General features: G+C 40.4%; 1 protein-coding gene across 2 annotated transcripts in view; it reads right to left on the bottom strand.

Moving 5' to 3' along the window:
• Nucleotides 1-27,928, bottom strand: part of KPNA6 (karyopherin subunit alpha 6) — a 53,380-nt gene that overhangs the window by 23,540 nt on the left and 1,912 nt on the right. The window lies entirely within an intron of this gene.

Below are 27,928 nucleotides of genomic sequence, written 5' to 3'. Positions count from 1 at the left end.
CTGAGACTCTGTCTCTAGCAGACCTGCACTGTGCTCAGTCATGTATGACCTGTATGATTCTTGGCGACCCCATGGACTGCAGCCCACCAGGCTCCTCTGTCCATGAGATTTTTCAAGCAGGAGAACTGGAGTGGGTTGCCATTTCCTCCTCCAGGGGCTCTTCCTGACCCAGGGATCAAACCCATTTCTCCTCTATCTCCTGCACTGCAGGTGGATTCTTTACCCACTTAGTTATCAGGGAAGCTCCAAGATCTGTACTAAAGAAAGTCTGAAGTTCTTCAAGTAGAGGGAAAATGATACCAGGAGGTAATTCAACAAACAGAAAAGGAACCAAAAAGAAACTCTGGAGTTGAAAAATATAGCTGAAATGAAGAATTCACTAGAAGGGTTCAACAGCACATTTGAGCAGCCAACAGACAGAAGTAGCAGGCCTGAAGACAGGAAAACTGAAATTATGCAGTCTGAGCAGAAAGGGAAAAATAATGCAGAAAAGTGAATAGAGAGCCTAGGGATCCATGAAACTCCAACAATCAAATCACAAAATATGCATTATGAGAGTCAAAGAAATGAGATAAAGGGGAAAAGAATTTTGTAGAAATAATAGCAAAAAAAGAGACAACAATGCACACAGAGAGATACTCAATTTCAAGGAGAAAAATTCAGATCTACATTTAGAAACATAATCAAACTACTGAGAGCCAAATACAAAAGGGAAGTCTTGAAAGCAGCAAGGAAGAAGTGACTCATCACATATAAGCCAGTTTTTCATCAAAAACCATTAAGTCCAGAAGGCATTGAGATTTTAAAATTTATAGATATTTGAAGTGCTGAAAGAAAAAAATCTTTCAAAGAATTCTGTATCTGACAAAACTGTACTTCAAAAACAAGGGAGAAACTAAGATATTCTCAGGTAAAAACTGAGGGAATTTGTTACCACTAGACCTGCTCTATGAGAAATGCTGAAGGGAGTCCTTCAAGTTGAATGAAAGGACATTACACAGTAACTTGAAGCCAGCGAAGGTAACTACATGGGGAAATACAGAAGCCAGTCTTCTAGGATTTATGGCTTGTAATGCTACTTTTTATTTTCTACATGATTTAAAAGAAAACGTAGGATTTCTCTGGTGGTAGAGTGGATGAGGATCCAATACAATCCTCTGCCAGTGCAGAGGACGTGGGTTTGACCTCTGGTCCGGGAGGACTCCCCCCGCGGCGGAGCACCTAAACCCGTGCGCCACGGCTGCTGCGTCCGGGCGCTGCAACTGCAGGGTGCCTAGGGCCCGTGCTCCTCACCAAGAGCAGCCCCCGCTCGCCACCAACAGAGACAGCAACTAAAACTAAGGAAATAAGTTATTAAAAAAAAGACAGGGACTTCCCTGGTGGCCCAGTGGCTAAGACTCTGCCCCCACAATGCTGGGGGTCCAGGTTCAATCCCTCCTCAGGGAACTAGATTCCACGTGTCTCAACTAAAGATCCTGCATGCTGCAAAGGTTGAAGAGCCCATGTGCTGCAAATAAAACCTTGTGAAACCAAATAAATAAACAAATTTTTAAAAATAAATAAATAAATAAATAAAAAGACAAATGCATAAAATAAAAATGAACAAAAGTTTCTGTATGCTATTGAAGTTAAGCTGGTATCAATTCAAACTACATTGTGATAAATTTGGGATGTTAAATGTAAAGTCCACAATCTCTCTCTATATATACACATACATACATACAAAATAAAAATATACACAAAGGAAATGAGACATGAATGAAAACAATTCACTACAAGAAACCAATTAAACATAAAAGGCAGTAATAGAGGAAGAGAGGGACAAAAAGGTATAAGAAAGAAAGAAAAAAGAACAAAATGGCAGAAGTCTTTCCTTATCAATAATTACATTATACTTTCTTTTTTGGCAGTGCCAAGTAGCTTGCAGGATCTTAGTTCCCTGACCAGGAATCAAGTCTGGGCCCCCAGCAGTGGAAATGCAGGATCCTAACCACTGGACTTATTGCCAAATTCAGACTTAAACTGAAGAAGGTAGGGAAAACCACTAGACCATTCAGGAATGACCGAAATCAAATCCCTTACGACTATACAGTGGAAGTGAGAAACAAATTTAAGGGACTAGATCTGATAGACAGAGGGCCTGATGAACTATGGATAGAGATTTGTGACACTGTACGGGAGACAGGGATAAAGACCATCCCCAAGAAAAAGAAAACCAAAAAAGCAAAATGGCTGTCTGAGGAGGCCTTACAAATAGTTGTGAAAAGAAGAGAAGTGAAAAGCAAAGGAGAAAAGGAAAGATATACTCATTTGAACAAGGAGTTCCAAAGAAGAGCAAGGAGAGATAAGAAAGCGTTCCTCAGTGATCAGTGGAAAGAAATAGAGGGAAATAATAGAATGGGAAAGACTAGAGATTTCTTCAAGAAATTTAGAGATACCAAGGGAATATTTCAAGCAAAGATGGGCACAATAATGGACAAAAGTGGTATAGACCTAATAGAAGCAGAAGATATTAAGAAGAGGTGGCAAGAATACCCAGAAGAACTATACAAAAAAGATATTCATGACCCAGATAATCATGATGGTATGATCACTCACCTAGAGCCAGACATCCTGGAATGTGAAGTCAAGTGAGCCTTAGGAAGCACCACTATGAACAAAGCTAGTGGCGGTGATGGAATTCCAGTTGAGCTACTTCAAATCCTGAAAGATGATGCTGTGAAAGTGCTGCACTCAATATGCCAGCAAATTTGGAAAACTCAGCAGTGGCCACAGGACTGGAAAAGGTCAGTTTTCATTCCAATCCCAAAGAAAGGCAGTCCCGAAGAATGCTCAAACTACCGCACAATTGCACTCATCTCACACACTAGTAAAGTAATGCTCAAAATTCTCCAAGCCAGGCTTCAACAATATGTGAACTTTGAACTTCCAGATGTTCAACCTGCTTTCAGAAAAGGCAGAAGAACCAGAGTTCAAATTGCCAGCATCTGTTGGATCACCGAAAAAGCAAGAGAATTTCAGAACATCTGTTTTTGATTTATTGACTATGCCAAAGCCTTTGACTGTGTGGATCACCACAAAGTGTGGAAAGTTCTGAAAGAGATGGGAATACCAGACCACCTGACCTGCCTCTTGAGAAACCTGTATGCAGGTCAGGAAGCAACAGTTAGAACTGGATATGGAACAACAGACTGGTTCCAAACAGGAAAAGGAGTACGTCAAGGCTGTATATTGTCACCCTGAGTACATGCAGAGTACATCATGAGAAACGCTGGGCTGGAGGAAGCACAAGTTGGAATCAAGATTACCAGGAGAAATATCAATAACCTCAGATATGCAGATGACACCACCCTTATGACAGAAAGTGAAGAACAACTAAAGAGCCTCTTGATGAAAGTGAAAAGAGGAAAGTGAAAAAGTTGGCTTAAAGCTCAACATTCAGAAAACAAAGATCATGGCATCTGGTCCCATCACTTCATGGCAAATAGATGGGGAAGCAGTGTCAGACTTTATTTTTCTGGGCTTCAAAATCACTGCAGATGGTGACTGCAGCCATGAAATTAAAAGACACTTGCTCCCTGGAAGAAAAGCTATGACCAACCTAGATAGCATATTAAAAAGCAGAGACATTACTTTGACAACAAATTTCAGTCTAATCAAGGTTAAGGTTTTTCCAACAGTCATGTATGGATGTGAGAGTTGGACTATAAAGAAAGCTGAGCGCCAAAGAATTGATGCTTTTGAACTGGGGTGTTGGAGAAGACTCTTGAGAGTCCTTTGGACTGCAAGGAGATCCAACCAGTCCATCCTAAAGGAAATCAGTCCTAATATTCATTGGAAGGACTCATGTTAAAGCTGAAACTCCAGTACTTTGGCCACCTGATCGAAGAACTGACTCATCTGAAAAGACCCTGATGCTGGGAAAGATTGAAGGTGGGAGAAGGGGATGACAGAGGATGAGATGGTTGGATGGCATCACCGACTCAATGCACATGAGTTTGAGTAAACTCCAGGAGTTGGTAATGGACAGGGAGGCCTGGCATGCTACAGTCCATGGGGTCGCAAAGAGTCGGACAGGATGGAGCGACTGAACTGAACTGAACCACTGGACTGCCAGTGAACTCCCAAGTAGTTATATTATACTTACTGGGCCCTGGTGGCTCAGGTGGTAAAGAATCTGCCTGCAATGTAGGAGACCCAGGAGATATAGGTTTGATCCCTGGGTCGGGAAGATCCCCTGGAGAAGGGAATGGCTACCCACTTCAGTATTCCTGCCTGGAGAATTCCATGAACAAGGAGTTAAATAGATTAAACTCTTTAGTCAAAAGGCAGAGATGGGCAGTAGATTAAAAAAAAACAACAACCGTGATCTACTACATGCTGTCTGCAAAGACTTACTGTATATCTGAAAACACAAAGAAGTTGAAAGTAAATGAGTGAAAAAAGATATTCATGCAAATGGTAAGCAAAAGAGTGCTGGGATGGCTGTACTAAATATCAGATAAAAATTTTTAAGTAAAAAACTGTTACAATAGTCAAAGTAAAGGGAAAAACAGTTCTACAATAACATTTAGAGACTTCAATACACCACTTTCAATAATGAATAGAACCTAGACAGAAGATTATTAAGGAAAGAGGACTTTTACATTATAAATCAGTTAGCTCTAAAAGACACATAGAACATTCCCATCCAACAAGAGCAAAAAATATCTTGCCAAGTATGAATGCATGGAACATTCTCCAGGATAAACTGTATTAAGGCACAGAGTCTCAATAGATTCTAAAAGATTGATATTAGACAAATTATCTTCTTTAACCATAGGAATGAAACTAGAAATAAACAGTAAAAGAAAATTGGAAAATCTATAAATATGTGGAAACTAAACAACAGACTCTTAAATAAGTTGAAAGACTCACACTTCCTGATTTCATAATTTACTACAAAGTTACAATAATCAAAACAGTGTGATGCTGGTATAAGGATAAACAAGAGAACAGAATTGAGAGAGAATTCTATAATCAGGAGAACAGAACTGAGAGTCCAGAAATGAACTCATACATCCATGGCCAGTAAACTGATTCTTAAAAATATTTTTATATATTTATTTGGCTGTGCTGGTCTTAGCTGAGGTATGTGGGATCCAGTTCCCTGACCAGAATCAAACTCAGGCCCCCTGCATTGGGAGCACAGAATCTTGGCCACGGGTTCACCAGGGAATTTCCCTAGCCAACTGATTTTTGACAAGGGTATTAAGTCCATTCAATGGAGTAAGAATAATGTTTTCAACTGGTGTTGGGACAACTAAATGTTCAGATACAAAAGAATGGAGTCAGATCCTTAGCTTACACCATACACAAAACAAAACTTAAACTGGATCAACAACCTAAATATATAAACTATGACCATAAAACTCTTATAATGGAATATGGGTAAAGTTTTATGATCTGGATGTTGCAATGGATTCTTAGCTATGACATCAAAATCACAAGCAAAAAAAAAAAAAAAAAAAGACATTAACAAGGAAGTAAAAAGACAACTTACAAAAAAAAAGACAACTTACAGGAGAAATAACTTTCAAATCTATCTGATAACGGTTTTAATATTCAGAATATATAAAGAATTTCTACAACTCAACAGCAAAGACAACTCAATTTAAAAATAGGCAAATGGGGGCTTCCCTGCTGGGCCAGTGGTTAGGAATCTGTCTCCCAATTCAGGAGACACTGGTTCAATTCCTGGTCCGGGAAGATCCCACATGTCATGGAGCAACTAAACCCATGCTCCATAACTACTGAGCCTACGGACCATAACTACTGAGGCCCTCTAATCGCACTCCACAAGAGAGGTCACTGCAACAAGAAAACCACACCACTGAGAAGAGAGCAGCCCCCTCTCTCTGCAACTAGAGAAAGCCACTGTGCAGCAATGAAGACCCTGAGCAGCCAAAAATAAATGAAAAATTTAAAAAAAAAAAAAAAAAAGGATAAAAAGTAAAAATAGGCAATGGGACTTCCTGGTGGTCTAATGGCTAAGACTCCATGCTTCCAATGCAGGGGGCCTGGGTTTGATCTCTGGTCAGGAAATGAGATCCCACATGATCCCATGCATACTGCAACTAATGTGGTATAGCCAAAAAGAAAATAATAAATAAAAACAAAATTTTTTAAAAGACATGAAAAATAAATGAATTGATAAACAAAATGTGGCTTATACATACGATGGGATATTATTCATCCATAAAAAGGAATGAAGATTTGACACACGCTACATTCTTGAGCTCCAAAATCATTGTGGATGGTGATTGCAGCTATAAAATTAAAATATGTTTGCTCCTTAGAAGGAAAGCTATGACAAACCTATACAGTGTGTAAAAAAGCAAAGACATCATTTTGCCAACAAAGGTCCATACAGTCAAGGCTATGGTTTTTCCAGTAGTCATATATGGATGTGAGAGTTGGGCCATAAAGAAGGCTGAGCGCCAAAGAATGGATACCTTCAAACTGTGGTGTGAGAGAAGACTGTGGAGAGACCCCTGGACTGCAAGGGGATCAAACAGTCAATCCTAAAGTAAATCAACCCTGAATATTCATTGGAAGGACTGATGCTCCAATACTTTGGCCACCTGATGAGAAAAGCCGATTCACTGGAAAAGACTCTGGTGCTGGGAAAGATTGAAGCCAAAGGAGAAGACAGCGGCAGTGGATGAGATGGTTAGATAGCATTACTGACTCAATGGACATGAATCTGAGCAAACTCTGGGAGATAGTGAAGTACAGAGAAGCTTGGCGTCCATGGGGTTGCAAAGAGTCAGACACAATTTAGCAACTGAACAACAACAACATTGAAGAACCCTAAAGATGGTATGTTAAGTAAAACAAGCCAGGATAAAGGATGAAGATCACATGATTTCATTTACATGAGGTACCTGGAAACTTACAGAGACAAAAGTAGATAAGAGATTATAAAAGTAGATTAGAGATTGTCAGGTACAAGTGGAAGGGAGAAATGAGAAATTATTGCTTAATGGAACAGAGTTTCTGTTTGGAGTGATGAAAATCTTGGAAATGGATAGTGGTGATGGTTGCACAACATTGTAGATGCAACTGATGCTGCTTAATAATGATTAAAGGGGTGAATTGTGTCATATTTTACCACAAAATTGTTTAAATAGCATATTTCCTCCAATTAAATTACCACAGAATCTCAGTTAGTCTTTTTTTTTTTTTTTTTTTTAAAGATTTTGTATTTGTCTACTTGTATTCATTCATCACAGGGCCGATTATATTGATTATATTTTCTTATTTTCTGAGTTCCTGATGTTTTGCCATTTGGGAGACTTACAAACCCAGGAGATCGACACTCCCATGGCTAGCTAATTCTTACAGATAACAACATGTCTAAGAGCATGCCTTTGTAAAGGAACCAACCCAGAGTCATACTTCCTTTATCTTGCCTGTACACCCAGAAGGCAATATTCCTCTGCTTCATTCCAGGGCCCCAAAAGTAGTAGGTAACTAGAGACGACTCTTATAGCCCAAAGCCCTCCAGAATTATTCAGATTAGCCAATACTAAACTGTTTGTTCTGCCCTGCCTTCACTTTCCCTCTGAAATGGCAATAAAGGATCTGGCCTAAGCCTTCTGCTCGCTCGTGCCTTCTGTCCCCTGACCACCCTGGTGTTTTCCTCTGTGACCCTGTGTGGCGAGTGGGAACCCACCTCCCACAGCCCGCGGACCCATAATAAACTTCCTCCTTCCAAGCCTCATCTGTGTTTCCTCCTGTGGCCTCAGTGACTTTATCATATCTTACTCAATATTGACATGTTAAAAACAACATCACTGTTTAAAAAACTGATAAAAGTGAAGCTGATTATGTAGAAATAGGAGCAGAAGAAGCCTTATTAACTTGGCCTACCCTTTATAGTCATTTCTTATCCTTTAAATTTCTAATCTGAAACAGTTACAAAAACTATTAAAAAAGGGATGAAAAATAAATTTTAGAGGCACACAGAAAGGGACAGTTAACTCTAATATCATCTTTTCTGGGGAGTGTTTTGGGGTGATCATGATGAGAGCTTAAAAAGAAATCTCCCAAAGGTTAGATTAGGGCTGGTTCTTAAAGCAGGAGACCACCTTGAGGATTCAAGTGTAGGAAGAAAGTACATAAATGTGAGGTGGGGGAAGTAGTCTACTAAGAGAATCGGTGGAAGAGAAATCAAAACGGAAGCAGTTGAGGAGAGAACTGAGTTCTGGAGCTAGAGATACTAAGGAAATGAAACTTCAGAAAAGGTGCCTCTGTTCATTCTGGAGAGTGACGAGGCAAACCACAGCAGCAGTAGAGGTCTTATGATGCGCAAGTTTCTACATCCACTTGGCAAAGCCCAAGTCGATTTACTGTTAAAAAAAAAGTTCTAGGGGAATGCAGTGGCCTTCCTTTGGGGTCCCTGATCACCCCTCTGCCTGGAGACTAATAGGCACAGGACAAATTCTTAAAGGCACCACTATGGACTGCTGTTCCCCAATACCTGACATGTGGTTTTTCATGACTCTGAGCCTGCGCTCTCCCAGAGGGCTGTCTCTTCCTTCAAGCAGAGCTGACAGTGAAGCTGGAAGGAGAACTAGGCTGTGCTTTAGTCACCATGGTGACAAGAAACTATCACAAATATTTGCTTATGACTTCATTAGAGAAGCCAAACAGGGGAGGTTAGATTGGAAGGAGGAACATTTGCAGAAGCACATCTAGAAGCAGCAACCAAAGGAATGCTGGACTCTCATTCAGGGACTAGCAGGCAAAGGGGCTTTTTTCATCATGCGCTCCCTTACTTGCTGAGCCTGGATCAAGAAATTCACAATACAAACATACCTTTTCAAACATCTGACTGTCTCAGGCAGATTCTGAGTTTTCTTAGTTGAAGAACTCTCTGAATAGGTCCCTGAAATTGCTTGCATCTCTTGTTTCTAGGAAATAACTGCTACTGTTGCCATGCATTTCTTAAGCTCTTAGAACCAAGGAACTAGCAAGAATAACACAAAATAAGTGTGGACTCTGTTATGGCCTGAATTGTACCTCATCCTCCACCAATTCATATGTTGAAGTCTTAAATCCTAATACCTCAAAATGTGACTGTACTTGGAGATAGCTTTTTAAAAAATGAGGATGCTGGAGTAAGGCCCTAATTCAACATGACCAGTGCCTTTATAAGAGAAGATTAAGATACAGATGTACATAGCAGGAGAACACCATGTGAACATGAAAACAGGTATTTGAAAACCAAGAAAAGAGGTCTCAGGGTTAGTCAATCCTGCTAACATCTTGATCTTGGACTTCTAGCCTCTAGAACTAAGAGAGGATACATTTTTGTTGTTTAAGCCATCCAGTCTGTGGTATTTTGTTATTCAGTCTTAGCAAATTAATACAGGCCCTCATTGATACAGAAATAACCTTAGTCTAAGGTCACACACGGAGAAGGCAATGGCACCCCACTCCAGTACTCTTGCCTGGAAAATCCCATGGACGCAGGAGCCTGATGGGCTGCTGTCTACGGGGTCTCACAGAGTCGGACACGACTGAAGCGACTTAGCAGCAGCAGCAGCAAGGTCACACACTAAGGGAGTAGCCAGATTATTGCAGTACTCCATTTAATCAATGGTATGTTTAAAATAGGAAAAGGGAGTACATCAAGGCTGTATATTGTCACCCTGCTTATTTAACTTATATGCAGAGTACATCATGAGAAACGCTGGGCTGGAGGAAGCACAAGGTGGAATCAAGATTGCTAGGAGAAATATCAATGGACTTCAGATATACAGATGGACATCAATGGACATCAGATATATAGATGACACCACCCTTATGGCAGAAAGTGAAAAACAACTCAAGAGCCTCTTGATGCAAGTGAAAAGAGGAAAGTGAAAAAGTTGGCTTAAAGCTCAACATTCAGAAAACAAAGATCATGGCATCTGGTCCCATCACTTCATGGCAAATAGATGGGGAAATGGTGGAAACAGTGGCTGACTTTATTTTTCTGGGCTCCAAAATCACTGCAGATGGTGACTGAAGCCATGAAATTAAAAGATGCTCACTCCTTGGAAGGAAAGTTATGACCAACCTAGACAGCATATTAAAAAGCAGAGACATTACTTTGCCAACAAAGGTTCATCTAGTCAAGGCTATGGTTTTTCCAGTGGTCATGTATGGATGTGAGAGTTGGACTATAAAGAAAGCTGAAAAATAAAATAAAATTAAAAAAAAAAAAAAAAAAAAAAGCTGAGCACCGAAGAACTGATGCTTTTGAACTGCAGGGTTGGAGAAGACTCTTGAGAGTCCCTTGGACTGCAAGGAGATCCAACCAGTCCATCCTAAAGGACATCAGTCCTGGGTGTTCATTGGAAGGACTGATGTTGAAGCTGAAACTCCAATACTTTGGTCACCTGATTCGATGAGTTGACTCACTGGAAAAGACCCTGATTCTGGGAAAGATTGAGGGCAGGAGGAGAAGGGGACGACAGAGGATGAGATGGTTGGATGGCATCATCGACTTGACGGACATGGGTTTGGATGGACTCCAGGAGTTGGTGATGGACAGGGAGGCCTGGCATGCTGCGGTTCATGGCGTTGCAAAGAGTCAGACACGACTGAGCAACTGAGCTGAACATATAACAACGTAATGAAATAACCAATTTTTAAAAAATAGGCATTGCTGGGCTTCTCTGGCGGTCCACTGGCTAAAACTCCACACTTCCAATGAAGGGGGCCTGGGTCTGATCCCTGGTCAGGGAACGAGATCCCACATGCCACAACTAAGACCCAGTGCAGCCAAATAAATATTAAAAGAAAAAAAAAAGGCACTGCTAATACTGTAGACTTTGTGAGCTCTATTTCACTCTTCTAACTCATCAAATCTGACTTTCATTCCTTTTATTCCAAAGAAAAGCTGCTTTTATCAAGGTCACCTATGACCTCCACATGGACAGAAATTTTTGTCCTTTTTTTTTTTAATTTTCAAAATAATTTTATTTATTTATTTACGGCTGTGCTGGGTCTTCATTGCAACTACCTATTGATGCTTTCAAACTGTGGTGCTGGAGAAGTCTCTTGAGAGTCCTTTGGACTGTAAGGTGATCAAACCAGTCAATCCTAAAGGAAATCACCCCAAACATGCATTGAAAGGACTGATGCTGAAGCTTCAATATTTTGGCCACCTGATGTGAACAGCTGACTCATTAGAAAAGACCCTGATGCTGGGAAAGACTGAAGGCAAAAGGAGAATAGAGTGGCAGAGGATGAGATGGTTAGATAGAATAACTGACTCAACAAACATGAATTTGAGCAAGCTCCAGGAGCTAGTGAAGGACAGGGAAGCCTGGTCTGCTGCAGTCCATGGAGTCGCAGAGAATAGGACACGGCTTAGTGACTGTGCACACACACATCAAAATCTTCACTTTGGTATCCAAAACTAACAATTTCTAACTCCCCCCATCTCATCAACAGTAAGAGTATTTACAAGTTACTTAATCTAAACCCTAAATTAAAAAAAAAAATCATCCTTGATTCCTTCTCTTCTCACATCTCTTTGATCAAATCTACTGACAAATCCTGAATGTATCTTGAATGTATTTACACCTCTCTCACCCCTTTCCTGGTAGCTCAGCTGGTAAAGAATCTGCCTGCAATGCAGAAGACCCCGGTTGACCCCGGTTCAGCTCCAGGGTTGGGAAGACCCCCTGAGAGGGGACAGGTTACCCACTCTAGTCACCATGGGCTTCCCTGGTGACTCAAATTGTAAAGAATCCACCTGTAATGCAGGAGATGGGTTCGACCCCTGGGTTGGGAAGATCCTCTGGAGGAGGGCATGGCAACCCACTCCAGGATTCTTGTTTGGAGAAACCCCATGGACAGAGGAGCCTGTGGGGCTACAGTCCCTGGGGTCACAAAGAGTCGGAGACAACTGAGTGACTAAGCACAGCACCCCTTCCCAAAGTCATCCCAAAGTTGCCTGGCAACTACAACAACTCACCCCCAACCCACCACCACGAAACAAAGCCAGACTATACCACTGCTCCCATGTAAAATCTTCACAATTTAAAGTGCTGCCTATATCTTCATCTCATCTCATTCAATTTTTTACCCTCAGTCATCAAATGCTCCTGTCACAATGGCTCTCAGTATTTGGAAACTATCAAATACTGTTTTCTTTCAGCCCACAGTTCTCTTCCCTAGCTCTTAGAATTGCTAGGTCCTTCCCCTGTCACCACAAAGTAAATGACTACATTTTTGTCAGAACACCTGTTTTATTTCCTTCATTACATTATTTACAATCTGTACCTGCTCTCCTCCATAAGCTGTGTGAGTTCTACAAAACCTTTTGTCGTATTTCCAGCATCTATGCTATATACAAGTATTTGCTGAATGAATCACTGTTCAAATACCTACTCAATACTTACTGAACACCTACATTGTCCCAGATATATGGTCTAGCCATAACAGTTGCTTAACACGTGTTTGCTAGCAAGTGTAAGTTAAGGGAAGAAATGCACAGCAAAGGACTCTTCCTCAGGACTGGAGGGAAGCAGATCTTCTAAAAGCAGAATTTAAAAAGATTTCTTCCTAGAAATCCAGAAACCATAAGTTTCCTCCAGAATGGGTATGAAAACTGAATGGAAAAAAAAAAAAAAAAACTGAATGGAAACGCTCTGATGTAAGGACACACACACACACACACACACGAAAAATAAGCTTAAAAGAAAAACGACTTCAGGACACAAACGACTCAGAAAAAGACACTTTAGACAGCCACATTCAGTAACCTCATCAGCATTGGTTGTATCTGACTAACTTGTCACTGACGATCACTTTTGCCTTCTTGAAACTCTACCCATGACTCTGATGGCACCACCCTCTACCAGTTCTCTTACTCTCTAACCACTCCTTCTTGGGTTTCATAACGCCAGTCCCTCAGTGTCAGTGTCTATCTACCTTTAGTCCCCTTCTCAGCAGAAGCAGCCTCCTTTCCCAAATGGTCGCCTGTAGCTTCAACGTCCACTTCTACACCAAGTACCAAATCTCTAGTGTCACAGTCTGTCAAGTGTATTTTCAAATGCCTAACTGGCTAGCTCCAACTCACTTTCTATCTCCTTAAACCAGTTACTTCCCCTAGCTTCCCTAGTTCAGAATTCATGCCATTACCATTACTCTGGTCTTAGAGTCACTCATGAACTTTCTATTCCCCTAAGACGACAGGCTGGTAAACTGATTTTCACCTGTACCAAAGATTCTGTCCTTAACTAAATTCTATCCAGGCTCCTCTGAGCCCTTTCTCGATGAGGCTCAACCGTGGCCTATAAAGATGTGAATAAAAAGCACCAATAGTTTCTAACAGTTCAAGGTCACATTGCTAGATGACCCCAGCCACACTTAAAAGTGCCTGCCTGGGAAAATCTCAAGGCTGTTGAATGAATTTACTGTTTTAGCTAGCATCTGAAAATAGGGTTCCTGTTTCCCAGGCTCTGTGGGAGGGTAGGAGACTACTTTCAATAAGCACCAGGAGCAAGCCGGGCTGGGTTTCATGTGAACCACCTTCCGTCCCTTGCATTTTGTAATTTTTCATTTCCCTGACTGTATGGAGTTCTCTCTCACTCCAACCCTTGTTCCCCCATCCTTTTTTTTCTTTTAAAGTTAACTCTGTACAAATCAAAGCTGAAATCAGTTCACACTCTTTCCTGTTACAACAGTACATTACTGATTGAAATCTGTCCTTATCACTTTAACTAGTGTCCGGCTTTGCTCATCTGTGACACCTGTTGCCATAAACTGGTTCCCACTGACAACCATCAATGACCCTGTTTGAGTCACCACTCATCACTTCTCACTTCCAGATCATTAAATCTTTGAGATTAAGAATCTGTAGCACAGCGCACAGCACATAAATACTCTCAAATATTAAACTTAACATTTTGGAATTTTAGTTTTTCCAAAAGATCTGAAGTGGCTTACAATAAATTCATCAAAACAAAAATACCAAACCCAAAATCTGGAAAAGGAATATACACACTTGTATAGAAAATGAGAAAAGATGAATGTAGATAAGCAGAACCCAAGAATCATTTAATTATTAAAACTGACTTGCATTTTGTTGTGTCAGCTGTCAGCCAAAATAAAGCAATTATGAGTGAGCACTTACATAATTCTTATTATCTATGACTGTGTCCTTTGAAGCACAAAACTTTAAAATTTTCACTAAGTCTAATTTATCTTTTTTTTTTGGAGGGGGGGAGTGAGTGGTAGCTTGTGCTTTCAGGGTCATATCTAAGAAAATGCTGTTAATCCAAAGTCATAAAGATTTACTCCTATGCTTTCTTAAAAGTTTTATAGATTTAGCTTTTTACATTTATGTCTTTGATCCACTAAGTTAATTTTTACGTGTAAGGCAAGAGTCTAACTTCATTCTTCTGCATATGCATACCTGTTCTTTTTAGGCATTAATTATATATAGCAATAGCATGTTAGGGTAATCCTGTGATTCACACAAGTCCTTTCTTAACAAATTTAGCATTGAGATGCCTTCAAAGTTTTTGTGATAAAACCAATCTACTAACCTAACAAATTATTGCTATATATAAGTTCCTTTCATGTGTCACGGTACTTATTTCCATGTCGTGCTAGGACACCTCTGTCAGGCACCAAGGCAGGCAAGGATCATGATGCTCCTGCTGAAAACTACACATCTGTGTCCTCACTGCTTGACGTGAATGAAGCCCTCTTTTCAAGTCCAGTTCAGAATGTTTTCCAAAGCTTCTAACCATGGTGGAATGTTTTTATCTATTAAATCTGGACTATAAGTCAAGATATCCCTTTTGAAAACTCTTTTTGCCAAAGTCATCTCTAACCTCTACAGAGGGTATGTTCCCAGAGACAATTCAAATTTGATTGGTAATGACTTAGTAATAATTTGCTTAGCTTTTAAGTCTAAGCTCATATAAAATCCCCATTTTAGAGGTGAGAAAATTGAGGCACAATTTGCAGAAGGCCTCAGATAATAATAAGTGGGAGACGCTAATCCAGATTTTTCTGACTAAAGTCAAAGCTCTATTACATATATTCTACTTAACAGCATACTAGCCACAGGGAACTCCTTTGTTATTTCTTGGAAGAAATGTCAATGTTCCTCCTTGGATTCTACCACCCTAACCACTGCCTGTCTAAATCCGTCAATGAGATGTGGTCCAGTTCTTGCCAAGATTAGGGAATACAAATATCAGAAGATACCAACACAGAAAAGAACGGAAGTAGAAAATTGTAGGGACTGGCAGGTAGTTAGGTAGTCCTCTGAAGGCTATATGCCACTTTAAAGGAAAAACAAAAACAACCAGTTGAATTAATCGTCCCAGTTCTGGTGTAGGGCTTGAAATCAATTTTAAAAATTCAATATTATGTGAATGGGCAGACTATCTCCAAGGGTTTATAATAGAAACACTTAGGCTGAGAGGAGACAGCTGTGCTGGATGGACCCCCAGCAGGCACACCGGGAACAGACTATCTGATTTCTGGTCTGCTATTTAACAAGTGTGCAGCCTTGGGCGTCACTTGCCTGGATCTTCATTTTCCTACCCTTACCCTCTCTACATCAGAGTTACAGTGAAGGTCCTATGAGAATACACACGAAAGTGCTTTGTGAAAAATAAAATGCTATTCTGGCAAGGTAGGACTGGGTCTGATAGTTTTTCAAACTTCTGGAATTTCTCTCAGAGCTCTATGACCAAGCAATACTGCAAACAAGAAAACAGTACTGAAACAGTCTGACAGAGTGAGGCTCTCAGGGGGTTATTTGCAAGCCTGTCAGAACTGCTAATCACCAAGACAATGGGAGAGACTTCTCTATGGACAATCGGATTAGTCCATAATGGAACCATAATAAGGCTGCTCATATTCTGGCAGATCCTCACAGGACTGGGCTGAAGAATGATCACTCCAGGAAACAAAGCTGAATCTATAAACCAGGAGGTCTGGCTAAAAGATCATGTGGGGAAAACTATCTTTTGTACACACAACTAATATATTCAAAGCTTGAGACCTAAGAGAAGCATGGCACTCTGAGGTACTGCATCAACCAGATAGTTGATAATCCCAGTTCTCCAGTCCTAATTCTCTCCTAGCATTTACTAGTCCTTTTAGCCTTTCAATCAATCAATCTATCTATCTATCTATCTATCTATATATAAATGCAATGTGCTATCTATCTATCTATCTATCTATATATATATAAATGCAATGCTCAGACCTAGGAATGGGAAAGTAAGGGGTGGCGAGATACAAGTGAAGTCTACGATAGCTACGGGCTTCCCTGGTGGCTCAGTGGTAAAAAATCCGCCTGCCTATGCAGGAGACATGGGATCGATCCCTGGGTCAGGATGATCCCCTAGAGAAGAAAATGGCAATCCACTCCACTATTCTTGCCTGGGAAATTCCATGGACAGAAGGAGCCTGGTGGGCTACAGTCCATGGGATTGCAGAAAGAGTCAGACATGACTGAGCAACTAAACAACAGGATAGCTGAAGTCCAATTTCTCCAAAAGAAAATTTCCAATATCCCTTGTAGACTGTGCAGAATCTAGAGGTTCTTACCTTCCTAGGGACACCACACTGCCACGACCACTAGGTGCTATAAGGAACTATAATGAATTACTTAAAAGTAGGAAAACCAAAGCGCTCACCTCACACTTAAGTCAATGCCAAACATTCACTGAATAACTCCCAAGTACTCATACTGCTCAAGGAATCAAGGGGGAAAAAATCCAAATGGTCAGATCTCTAAACTGACTCATATAAACAAGTGATTTATTATTCACTTAATAAAATGTATATGCCAGGCACTCTGCTAAAGTTTCTGCCTTCGGGAAGCTTTACAATCTAGCTTAGTTTCATACCATCAAGAACCAAAGAGGACTTTCCACCACTTAATCACTGGTGGTCCAGTGATTAAGACTCCATAGTTCTTCTACAAGGAGCTCGGGATCAGAGAACTAAGATCCCACACACCAAGCAGCAGGGTCAAAAAAAATTTAAAAAAAAAAAAAAAAAAGAAGAATCTAAGTGTGCAATGACATCACAAAGTGAGAACTATTTTCACTGTGTGGTGAGCTCTGAAGTGGTCTGTGAAGGCTAGATGGTTATTATTTCTGAAGGCAATTAGTGGGGGAGGGAGAGCAGTCCAAAGCAAAGAGATCAGAGAACCCAAGGCAGGTTTGAGGAACAAGACCAGTTTGGGTACAGAGGTATAAATACAAAGGTCCACAAGCAGAATGTCTCTGAGACACAACAGTGAACTGCTGGTCCCTATTCTGCAGCACTGCACCCCTTCATCCCCAGTCTTCCAACAGGAGGGTTCGGCATTACCTGTGGGAGAATTACACAAATCCTTCTGATCAAGTCTTCATTTCAACCTTTGGTTAACAGGAAAAAGAGTTTTTCCAACAGCTATTCTGACAACTTAAAAGTAGGATTTCTCTAACCTGTATATATTAATCCAAAAAGGAGCTGGCTTTGGGATGTGATCTTCTGAGGCCCTATGTACAAAGAGCCTGGGAAAGTGTTGGAAAGAGCCAGACTAAGAGGCCACACAAAGGGAATCCTCTGTCCTCTTTAGACATACTACAGACAAACACTCAGTGTTGCCCCTCAAACCCTGTCAACTCCTTCCAATATGATATAGTGAGACAGAGCATTGATTTGGGAGTCAGGTCAACTGCTTCCCATCCCAGCGGAATAACCATGGGCAAATTACCCACTACTGTGACTCTCTGCTTCTCATTTTAATAATAAATTTTATAGCTCCATATGATTGATGAGGTAATGTGAAAGTGTCTAGGGCCTAAATGCTAAATCAGTGGTATTTCCTTTTTCGTCCCAGATCCTACTCTGAAAATCTTCAATTCCCCATGATGGCAATTTCCTGGAAGTTCGAGTCAAAAAGAACAATTCTGGAGAAGGAAATGGCAACCCACTCCAGTACGCTTGCCTGGAAAATCCCATGGACGGAGGAGCATGGTAGGCTACAGTCCATGGAGTCGGACACAACTGAGTGACTTCACTTTCATTTTTGTTTCACTATGGAAAACAATATGGAGGTTCCTTAAAAAACTAAAAACAGAGCTACAAAATGACCCTGAAATCCCACTCCCAGCCATGTATCTAGAGAAAAACATGGTACGAAAGGATACATGCACCCCAATGTTCACTGCAGAACTTCCATGTCAAGACATGGAAGCAATCTAAATGTTCACTGACAGAGGAATGGATAAAGATGATGTGGTACATATGCACAATGGAATACTTCTCAGCTATTAAAATGAAAATATTGCCATTTGCAGCAACATGGATGGACACAGAGAGTGTCACACTGAGTGAAGACAGAGAAAGAGAAGTATCTTATGATATCCCCTATATGCTGAATCTAAAAAGAAATGATACAAATGAACTTATTTACAAAATAGAAACAAACTCACAGACTTAGAGAAGGAACTTATGGTTATGTGGGGGGCGGGGTAGGTGAGAAGAAGGGATAGTTAGGGAGTTTGACACTGTTATGTACACACTGCTGTATTTAAAAGGGATAACCAGCAAGGACCTACTGTACAGCACATGGAACTCTGCTCAGTGTTATGTTGCACCTGGGTGGGAGGGGAGTTTGTGGCAGAATGGATACACATATGTGTATGGCTGAGTTACTCTGCTGTGCTCCTGAAACTACCACACTGCTAATCAGATACTCCAATATTAAATAAATAGTTTTTTAAAAAGAAAAAAAAAAAAAAAAAAAGAACAATTCTACTTCCTTGCTCTCCACTAAGAGATGCTTCTTCCTCTTCCTTTCTCCTAACACTGTAGCTCCTTTCTCTTAATCTTTACCTTCTTTTCCATCTTCATTCCTTCCAAAGCTGGGCTGTAAGAACCAATGAGCCAGATTTTTTTAAGAGGGCTCATTCTCTACCATTTACCTCACTGCAAAATAAGCAATTCTAATCACGTCTCATTACAATTATTGCTTCTTTGGAAGATTTAAAAGCTGATGACTTTTAAATCGACATTTGCAGTCATACCTAACACTCAAGGTGTTCCTTCTACCCATGTTCCATAAGCACCTCAAATGCTCTAAACACATTTTTTTAAAGTCAGCATTGTCTCCATAAACCTGCTCCTCATTCATTCTTTATACACTTCATTGAGCACAACCCCCTATTTGGATTTCTGAATCAAAAGAGCACTGAAATTAAGAATGTTTTTAGTATATACAACCTCAAAATATATTTAAGCAACAAAACCTGAATAAAACTAACATGAAGGGACTTCCCTGGTGGTCCAGTGGCTAAGACTCCAAGCTCCCAATACAGGAGGCAGGGGTCTATCCCTGGTCAGGGAACTAGATCCCACATGCTGCAACTAAGACCTGGCACAGCCAAATAAATACATAAATATTAAAAACCAAAACTAACATGAGATTACTTACAGCCCTTATTAATCTCACTCAAAGTTCGAGTGCTTTGCCAGAAAATATTAATCATATTTGGCTATACAGGGCTCTATCCCAGACCCTGCTGGAGGTGTTACACACTCAAAAGGGTGAAGCCGGTTAATGAGGGGAAGAACTTAGAGTTTACAGTGGTATGTGGCCCTCCAAAGCTCAACCTTTACCAGTAATGTTTTATTCCCTAGTATTTAATTTTCTTGCTGGATTTTCTCGAGTATGCCATGAGCAGCACTGACACTGACTTCATGAAAGGCTGACAAAAAAAAAAAAGTATATAAGACCTGTACTACAAAGCTTTGGGAAACAGATGGCCATGACTAAGGGACTTTCTCTTGACCGATGGCTGTATTTTGAAGTCATACGACAAGAAGTGGTCTGAGCAATGAGCATGCCTGTTACGTGGATGTTATTTATGTTTGATCCCCAGTGCTTTTGTATGTGACATGGGTTTTGGTAATTAAAACTTTATATTTTATTATTTAATTCTACAAATTAAAATTTGTCCCAATTAATTACGCCAAGTGCTAAAAATAAAGAATGTTAACTATCGGAATGACTATCTAGCAGCTTGTTATTTTCTCATATAAAGCAAAAGTTAAAAAGTTTACTAACAATAATTTCAAGAAACTGACTTTTTCTATCGTTTTGCTTTTGCTGCAAAATGAACAGCTTTAAGTAATTTTTAAAGTTTTGATTAGTTTGCTTCTGTATTTATAAACACTAATTTGCATATGCAATTTGATATAATTTATGTAAGTAATTAAACCAAAGTTACCCAGCAAATACAGCTATAAAATTTAGCTAAATGTAAATAGTCTTTTAATTTAACTTTAATCTAAAAATCTTGTTCAGTCACTCTTAACCTTGCACTGAATATAAAGTAAGTTTTATGTTTACTCTTTTTATGTAAAAAGCACAGACATATTGCATATAAAAAACCATAGAGCATATCTGTGTTTTAAAATTTCCTGGGAGTGATGCATTAGGGAAAAAAGATGCCTAAGAAGGCTTCTTAGGAAGGTGACAATAAATGGAAAGCTTGAGAAAACACTGATAAAAGGGATTAAGGATCTGTACCAGTCAGTATCTTCTCAGCTTTTCAAGACAGATCTTGAGTCACCCCTGACAACTCCTTTTCCCTTATCCTCATATCCAATCACTAAGAATAGTGGCTTTATTTCCTAATTATTTCTGGACTCTGTCTCTTTTTCCTACTGCCATTATCCTAACTCTGATCTTCATGATCTCCTGCCCAGACTTTACAAGAGTCTCACTAATCTGCTTCTTTTCTCTTTATTTCAGACTTCTTGAAATAGTTTGTCTCTCCTCTCTCATCCTAGTCCACTCCAATTTGCTTCCATGCTGTCAAACTGTTTTTGTAAAAGACACTGATGGAATGCATGATGCTAAATTCAATTTCAGTCCTTATTTTGCTGGTCCTTTTGGCAGCACTCAATTCTGACAGCCATTTCCTTCTTCCTGAAACCCTCTTTTCAGATGCCCCTGGTGATCCAGTAGTTAAGAATCCAACTGCCAATGCAGGGGATACAGGATTGATCCTTGTTCCAGTAAGATTTCACATGCCTCAGAGCGACTAAGCCGGTGCACCACAACTTTTGGCCCACTATCTAGAGTCCGTGCTCCGAGAGAAGCCATGGCGATGAGATGCCTTCGCGCTCCAACCTGAGAGTGGGCCCCACTCTCTGCCAACTACAGAAAGCCCGCTGGAGCAACGAAGACCCAGTACAGCCAAAAATAAATAAAATTTTATAATAAATTTAAAAAGTACTCTTTTCCTTTGATTTATGAGACATCAATTACTCGTTAACTTTCTTTAAATTAAGGCTGCTGATCCATTTCTTCCTGCACATTAAAGGTTCTCTTGTCAGCCCATCTCCCATGATACACATTTTTCATAGGTACTATCAGTAATTCCTGCAGTTTCAGTCACCACATAATAAACAGATGATCAACTCTCTATCTTGAACCCCAAGCCCCACTTTTGAGCTCCAGACTTCTCTATCCAGTTGTTTTTTTGGACACCTTCCCTTGGAGGTCGCAGAGATTGCTCAAAATGTCCAGATTTAAGCTCAACTCAGTTAACAGCAGCACTAGCCACTCTGCTGCTCAAGGCAAGAGGCCCAGGAGTCATGCTTAATTCCACCCCTGTCCCCCAACCACTTTCAGCCTCCAAATGAAACCAATAACCAAGCCTGGTAATTCAGAGTCTCTACTGTGATCAGAAGACGACTGCTTCTTGGCAGGAAAGCTATGATAAATTTAGATAGTGTGTTGAAAAGCAGAGACATTCCTTTGCGGACAAAGGTCTGTATAGTCAAGGCTATGGTCTCCCCAGTGGTCCAGAACTGGACCGTAAAGGTGTAGTGCTGAAGAATTGATGCACTTGAATTGTGGTGCTGGAGAAGATTCCTGAGCGTCCCTTGAACAGCAAGGAAAGCAAACCAATCAATCTTAAGGGAAATCAACCCTGAATACATGTTGGAAGGACTGATGCTGAAGCTGAAACTCCAGTATTTTGCTCTTCTGATGCTACTAGCTGACTCACTGGAGAAGTCCCTGATGCTAGGAAAGATTGAGGGCAGAAGAAGAGGGTGTCAGAGGACGAGATGGCTGGATGGCATCACCGATGCAATGGACATGAACTTGGGCAAACTCGGGGAGATGGTGAGGGACAGGGAGGCCTGGCATGCTGCAGTCGAGGGGATGCAAAGAGTCAGACACAATTGAGTGACTGAACAACATTCTCTACTGTAACTATCTCTCAATCTCTGAACATCTCTTGCTAGGACTACAATACTACTTAAGAACTAGCTACTGGGACTTCCCTGGTAGTCCAGTGGTTAAGAATCCGCTTGCTGGTGCAGGGAACTCGGGTTCCAGCCCTGGTCCAGGAGGATCCCACGTGCCGTGGAGCAGCTAGGCCCGTGAGGCACAGCTGCTGAGCCTGCACTCTGCAGCCTGCAAGAGCACCTGCTGAGCCTGCGCACCCAGAACGGGTGCTCCGCAGCTGGAGGGGCCGCCACAATAGGAAGCCTGACCGCCACAGCCAGAGCAAGACCTTGCTCAGCAGTGAGGGCCCAGCACAGCCGAAAATATATTAAAAAGAAAACCAAACCAAAAAAAAAAAAAAAACCCACCAACTACTTAAAGAATCTCCTGGTTAGAATCTTCTAGCAGTCTTAATTTATTCTCCCCAGAGCTTTCAAGTAATATAAATAAATAAATTTAATTATGTCACTTCTGAGATTAAAACCTTTCAATGGCATTTCACTGTCATCAGGGTAAGGTCTAAATATCATTCCCCGAAATGCTACCAACCACCAAGCCTACCGATCTTTTGCTTGTGAAATCATTTCCACCCTGCTGCTGACAAATCACATCCATAGGTCAGGTCTCATTAGCTTAATGGCTTTCCCTGACTCCCCTAGGCTGGGGTGGATTGCTCACTTAAAATATTTATTCCATAATGGTCTCCAAAGTATGAGACACAAAATCAACTGGGTCACAGGAAGAAAAGCATACATGTATATTTTTACTAATATATGATATAATATAATATGTACTTATATATTAGTAGGGCTTACCTTTATTATATATTAGCCTATTAATACTGGCAACTTTTATCTGTGGGTGAAGAAGTTCATTCACATTCATTATACTGTATCACACTGCGGTTTGCATCTCGTTAAGTGGATTTATAAGATAGTTAGTTTTAACTAAATTAACATTTACAAAATAAACAGTGTAGAGTTCTGTCAAGAAACTGAATGGAAGAGAATGTTAATGATGCAAGGAAGAGAAACAAAGAAACAGCAGAGCTGATGTCTCCGGATCCTAAGTACCAGAATTTTACTTGCCACATCACAATAAAACAACACAAAATAACATAATGACCAGCTAATCAGATCTAAGGAAGCCAAAGACTTAAAATTATCTTAAAGATTATTATTTTTTTTTTTGCCACACAGCATGTGGGGTTTTAGTTCCCTAAGGGATTGAACTCGGGCCACTGCAGTGTAAGTGCCAAGTTCCATCTAGTGGACCACTCAAAAATATTTTTTAAATACACAGAATTTGGTAAAATACATAGATTACTTAAGATAGTTTATAAAATACATAGAATATTAATGAAGGCAAAACTTATCAATAAGATAGGCAGTTTGGGGGCTATATTTGGCCTCAAATATATTTTTGGTTAGTTTAATGTTTTTAGATTCTGTTTCTTAAAAACATTTATTTATTCATTTGTTTATTTATATTGGAGTAGATATTCTTAGATTTATCTGTTTATTTACTGGCTGCATCAGTGGCTTGCAAAATCTAAGTTCCCCAACCTGGGTTCGAACTCATATCCCTTGCAGTGCAGGCTCAGAGTCCTAACCACTGGACCACCAGGGAATTTCCAAAATGTTTTTAGATTTTAAAAATTAGTTTGCAGCATCTAAAAATGTTTAATCTATTAAGAAATCATATGAAAATTCAGATTTCCAACCTCTGGGGAAAGGGATTGTGGAAAGGCCTGGAAGTTAAGGCAACATTAGACCTACATTCTGTAATGGCAACAACTGGCTGGATCCTATCAATCAGATCTCATGGGACTCTAGTTGGCCTGTCAGTTTCCATTTGGTTAATTTTACTCAATTACCCATTAGAATTTAAACTCTAGGATTGCACTAGAAAAGTACACTTTTGTCTGTTTCATTCACTGCTATATTTCCAGGGCCTAGAACAGTAGCTGACACACAGTAAGCATTCAACAAACATTTGCTGAAATTAATGATGAATAACTGTTGCCTGCCTCATCATGTTTCTGACAAGTGTTCATAATATTTTTGCTTTCTGGGCTTCCCTGGTGGTCCAGTGGTTAACAATCCACCTTGTAACACAAGGGACACTGGTTCTATCCCTTGTTTGGGAAGATCCTACATGCCATGGAGCAACTAAGCCCACGGACCACAACTAACAAAGCCCGCACACGAGGAGGAGTAGCCCCCACTCACCACAATTAGAGAAAAGCCTACCCGCAGCAACAAAGACCCACCATAGCCCAAAATAAACATAAATAAATAAATCTTAAAAATATCTCTGCCTTCCCCTAAAAGACAAATTGATTACTCTTTTATAGTTAACACAAGGCCTGACACACACTAAGTACTTTATTTGCTCACTGAGTGACTAACAGCAATTAGTTATTTACTGAGTACTCACGGTGTGCTAAACACCACGCTAAAATGCTTTACAAGCATTCGCTCATTTAATCACCCAACACTCCTAGAGGCAGACATTATTATCATCCCTGTTTTAAGAGATGAGGAAAATAAAGCTCTGGAGATTAAGCAACCGGTTAAAGCTCTAATGGAATTACAGAATGAAATAGCTGTAACACAAGATAAAATATGAAAAGGGCTAAATGAAAGGCAAGAACAAAGTGCTACAGAATTCAGAACAGTTCACTTCCAGTTTGGAAGGCATAAGGTACGAATTTTGGAAAGGTCCCTGAGGGAGGGAGCCTTTAAACCAGATCTTGTAAAAGGGGCAAGATTTCCATAGGAAAAGATGGGTGGGGAAGGGATTGCTTTTGTCACTTTCTCTACCAGGAAAGCTGAAATACACACCTAGGAGGCAGTCTGAGTGGGATGCAGGATATGTGGATAAATATTAAATGGAGTCAGTAGGAAGGCCTTCAATACCACACCCTATGGGTTATGATTTTATCCTGCAGACAATAAGGAGTCCATGAAGGTTCCTAAATTAAGGAGTAGGGTGACAAGATCTGATGGGTGTTTTAGCAATATTGCTGCAGCAGAAGTGGTTGTGGTATAGGAGGTTACAGAAGAGATTTAGAAAGTTCCTGAAATAATAACACCTTTACAACTTACAGTATTTTCTAACATCTAGTACTGATACTTCATTGACACTTCATTAACAACATTAATAAACAATATTATTATATTTTCACATCAAGGAGCCTGAGATTCAGCAAGTTTAAAGACCACAGAATTAATAGTCTTTTTGGAACTATGCTCTGAGAAAAACATACACAAAACAATTTAGGGATGACGGAAGACATCAGTAAGAGGATCATAGTATCCAACAACTGACAATACAGGAAAGGAAGAAAAGAGTAAGGAACCAAAGAAGGGTAAGACTTCTCTTATCCCTCGTGTCTGGACCAATGGTCTGATCATTAACAAAAAATGCAGGAAAGGTATACCACGCAGGAGGGGTGAGTTTGACGCTGGTTGGACACTTAGTTTAGTGCCTTCTCTGTTGCTGTTATGAACTATGGGGTGGATGGAGAGCCAAGGCTGTAAGGAAACTAAGAAATGTTCTAAATTACTTCCTGACCTGGAGGGGTTATCAGAAAGGTTTTGTTACTTGCAGCAAACTAGAAGCAACCTTCAGTATCCTACAGGCCAATGGCAATGACAGTTCCAAAAACATCACAAAGAGATCAGATTCATTCCATCTTGACCCTCATTCTTAGAACTGCCTGCTCTTTACTTATAAATTCTGCCTCTTGAATTCCCAGCATTGCGAATGGCAATTTCAAGAGTCAGAAAAGGGCTCCTTCCTTTCCAGAGGCAGAACACAGTCCTTAATAGCCCATATTCTGGTTAGAACCATACTGCCTGAGGAAGTGATTCTTCTATTTACTAGCTCTGACCTTGCATTAGTTATTGAACCTCTTTGTGCTTCAGTTTTCTCAACTAGAATGTGAGAATCTGAGAAATAAATGAATCAGTATTACAGTACTTAGTGCCTAGCATATAGCAAGTTCTATAGAAGTACTGGTTATTACTACAGCTATCCCATTTCTTTTTTTTTTAAGTTCTCAAACTTTGGTGAGATACCTGGGTTAAAATATAAACTGGCCAAAATGAATACAACTTGGCAAATAAGAAAGTCTTTTTCAGAAGTCCTCCAGGCTTCCCTTCACATCTAATCAGCCAAAATCTGTATCCGCTGCTTATGCCTACATCAGTCACTGTCTAGAGAGATAGAATTATGATTGATTTAGAGTTCATATCAATCAAGGCTAGTGGGTTACATCAATCACCCCAGGGCTGGGAAGGTGCTGCCAGCTTCCTGGTTAGCAGGACGATAGGAACTTGATAAAAACAATCAATGTCTGCCAAGACTTAGTCTTGAGAGTCTGTGGTCTCTGCTAAGGAGGATTAAAACAAGTAACTTTCAGAGCTGCAAGCATCACCCCCACAAAATTCCTAATAGCAATGAAATAACTTCAAAGGTCTGTTAAGGCTAGCGAAGTCTGGCACAGAAGAAACAGTATAGTATATAGGCCAGAGCTTGAGGAGAGTATGCCGGTCAGGCAGTGAAATACAGCAGGGTCTAGACATGGAGGTGTGACGCAGGCTGTGTTAGTGTCCCCGGCCCTAGGGCTTACATCACCAGCCTTGGACTAAACACCAAATCTTCTCAAAGCCTGTTTACTCATTTAAAAATGGGGATAACCAAAACTACCTTCCCAGGTGGTGCTAGTGGTAAAGAACCTGCCTGCCAATGTAGGAGACTTAAGATGCAGGCTTGATCCCTGCATTGGAAAGATCCCCTGGAACAGGGCATGGCTACCGACTCCAGTATTTGTGCCTGGAGAATCCCCATGGACAGAGAAGCCTGGCAGGGCTACAGTCCATAAGATTGCAAAGAGTCAGACACGACTGAAATGACTGAGTACGCACACAAAACCATCTTGGATTTGATGTTAGGATTAAACGTAAGGATACATTTCACTCTGTGGTATAAGGATCAGAAAACAAAAACATCCAACCCACACATAACAAAACAATAACCCACAAAACCCACACAAAACATCACCACCAACAGCTGAGTATTCAGAAAGACAAAGTGCAAGGTGGGATGGTTGGGGGGAGGGGCCTGAAGTGGAGCTGCAGAGAAAAAGGGGAAGCTACCTGACTCTAGGGTAAAAATCCCCTTCAGGACCCTGGTCAGGTTTTGCTGCTCTATTGAAGAACTTCCATTTCAAAGTGTACCATAAAAGGACTAACGTGATTCTACTTAGAGGTTTCTCTGCAGCAAAATGGGTAAGAATCTCACTTCTGGATTTGTTGCAACTAGTGTGTTCTATTCTCTGAAGCAGTTTCCCAATCTGTAAAAATTGAGTAAATCATGGCCAAATTTACTTCACTGGGCTTAATAAACCAAATATTAGCTCCTTCCCTTTTGAGGCTGCAGTGTTGCTGAAACTGAAGGCCAATACAAAATCTGTAACATAAAAGTCCCCAAAATCTTTCATTCATTCATGAAGTTGCACTTACAAAGACAGGCCTATCAGCCTTGATGGAGGATTCTGGAAACCAGAGTGTTTAAAAGAAAGGAACAGACATAGAAGGTGAAAAAGAA

The sequence above is a fragment of the Muntiacus reevesi genome, chromosome 3 (genome assembly GCF_963930625.1).
Source record: "Muntiacus reevesi chromosome 3, mMunRee1.1, whole genome shotgun sequence".
NCBI classification, from domain to species: domain Eukaryota; kingdom Metazoa; phylum Chordata; class Mammalia; order Artiodactyla; family Cervidae; genus Muntiacus; species Muntiacus reevesi.
This window is presented reverse-complemented; position numbering and strand designations above follow the sequence as displayed.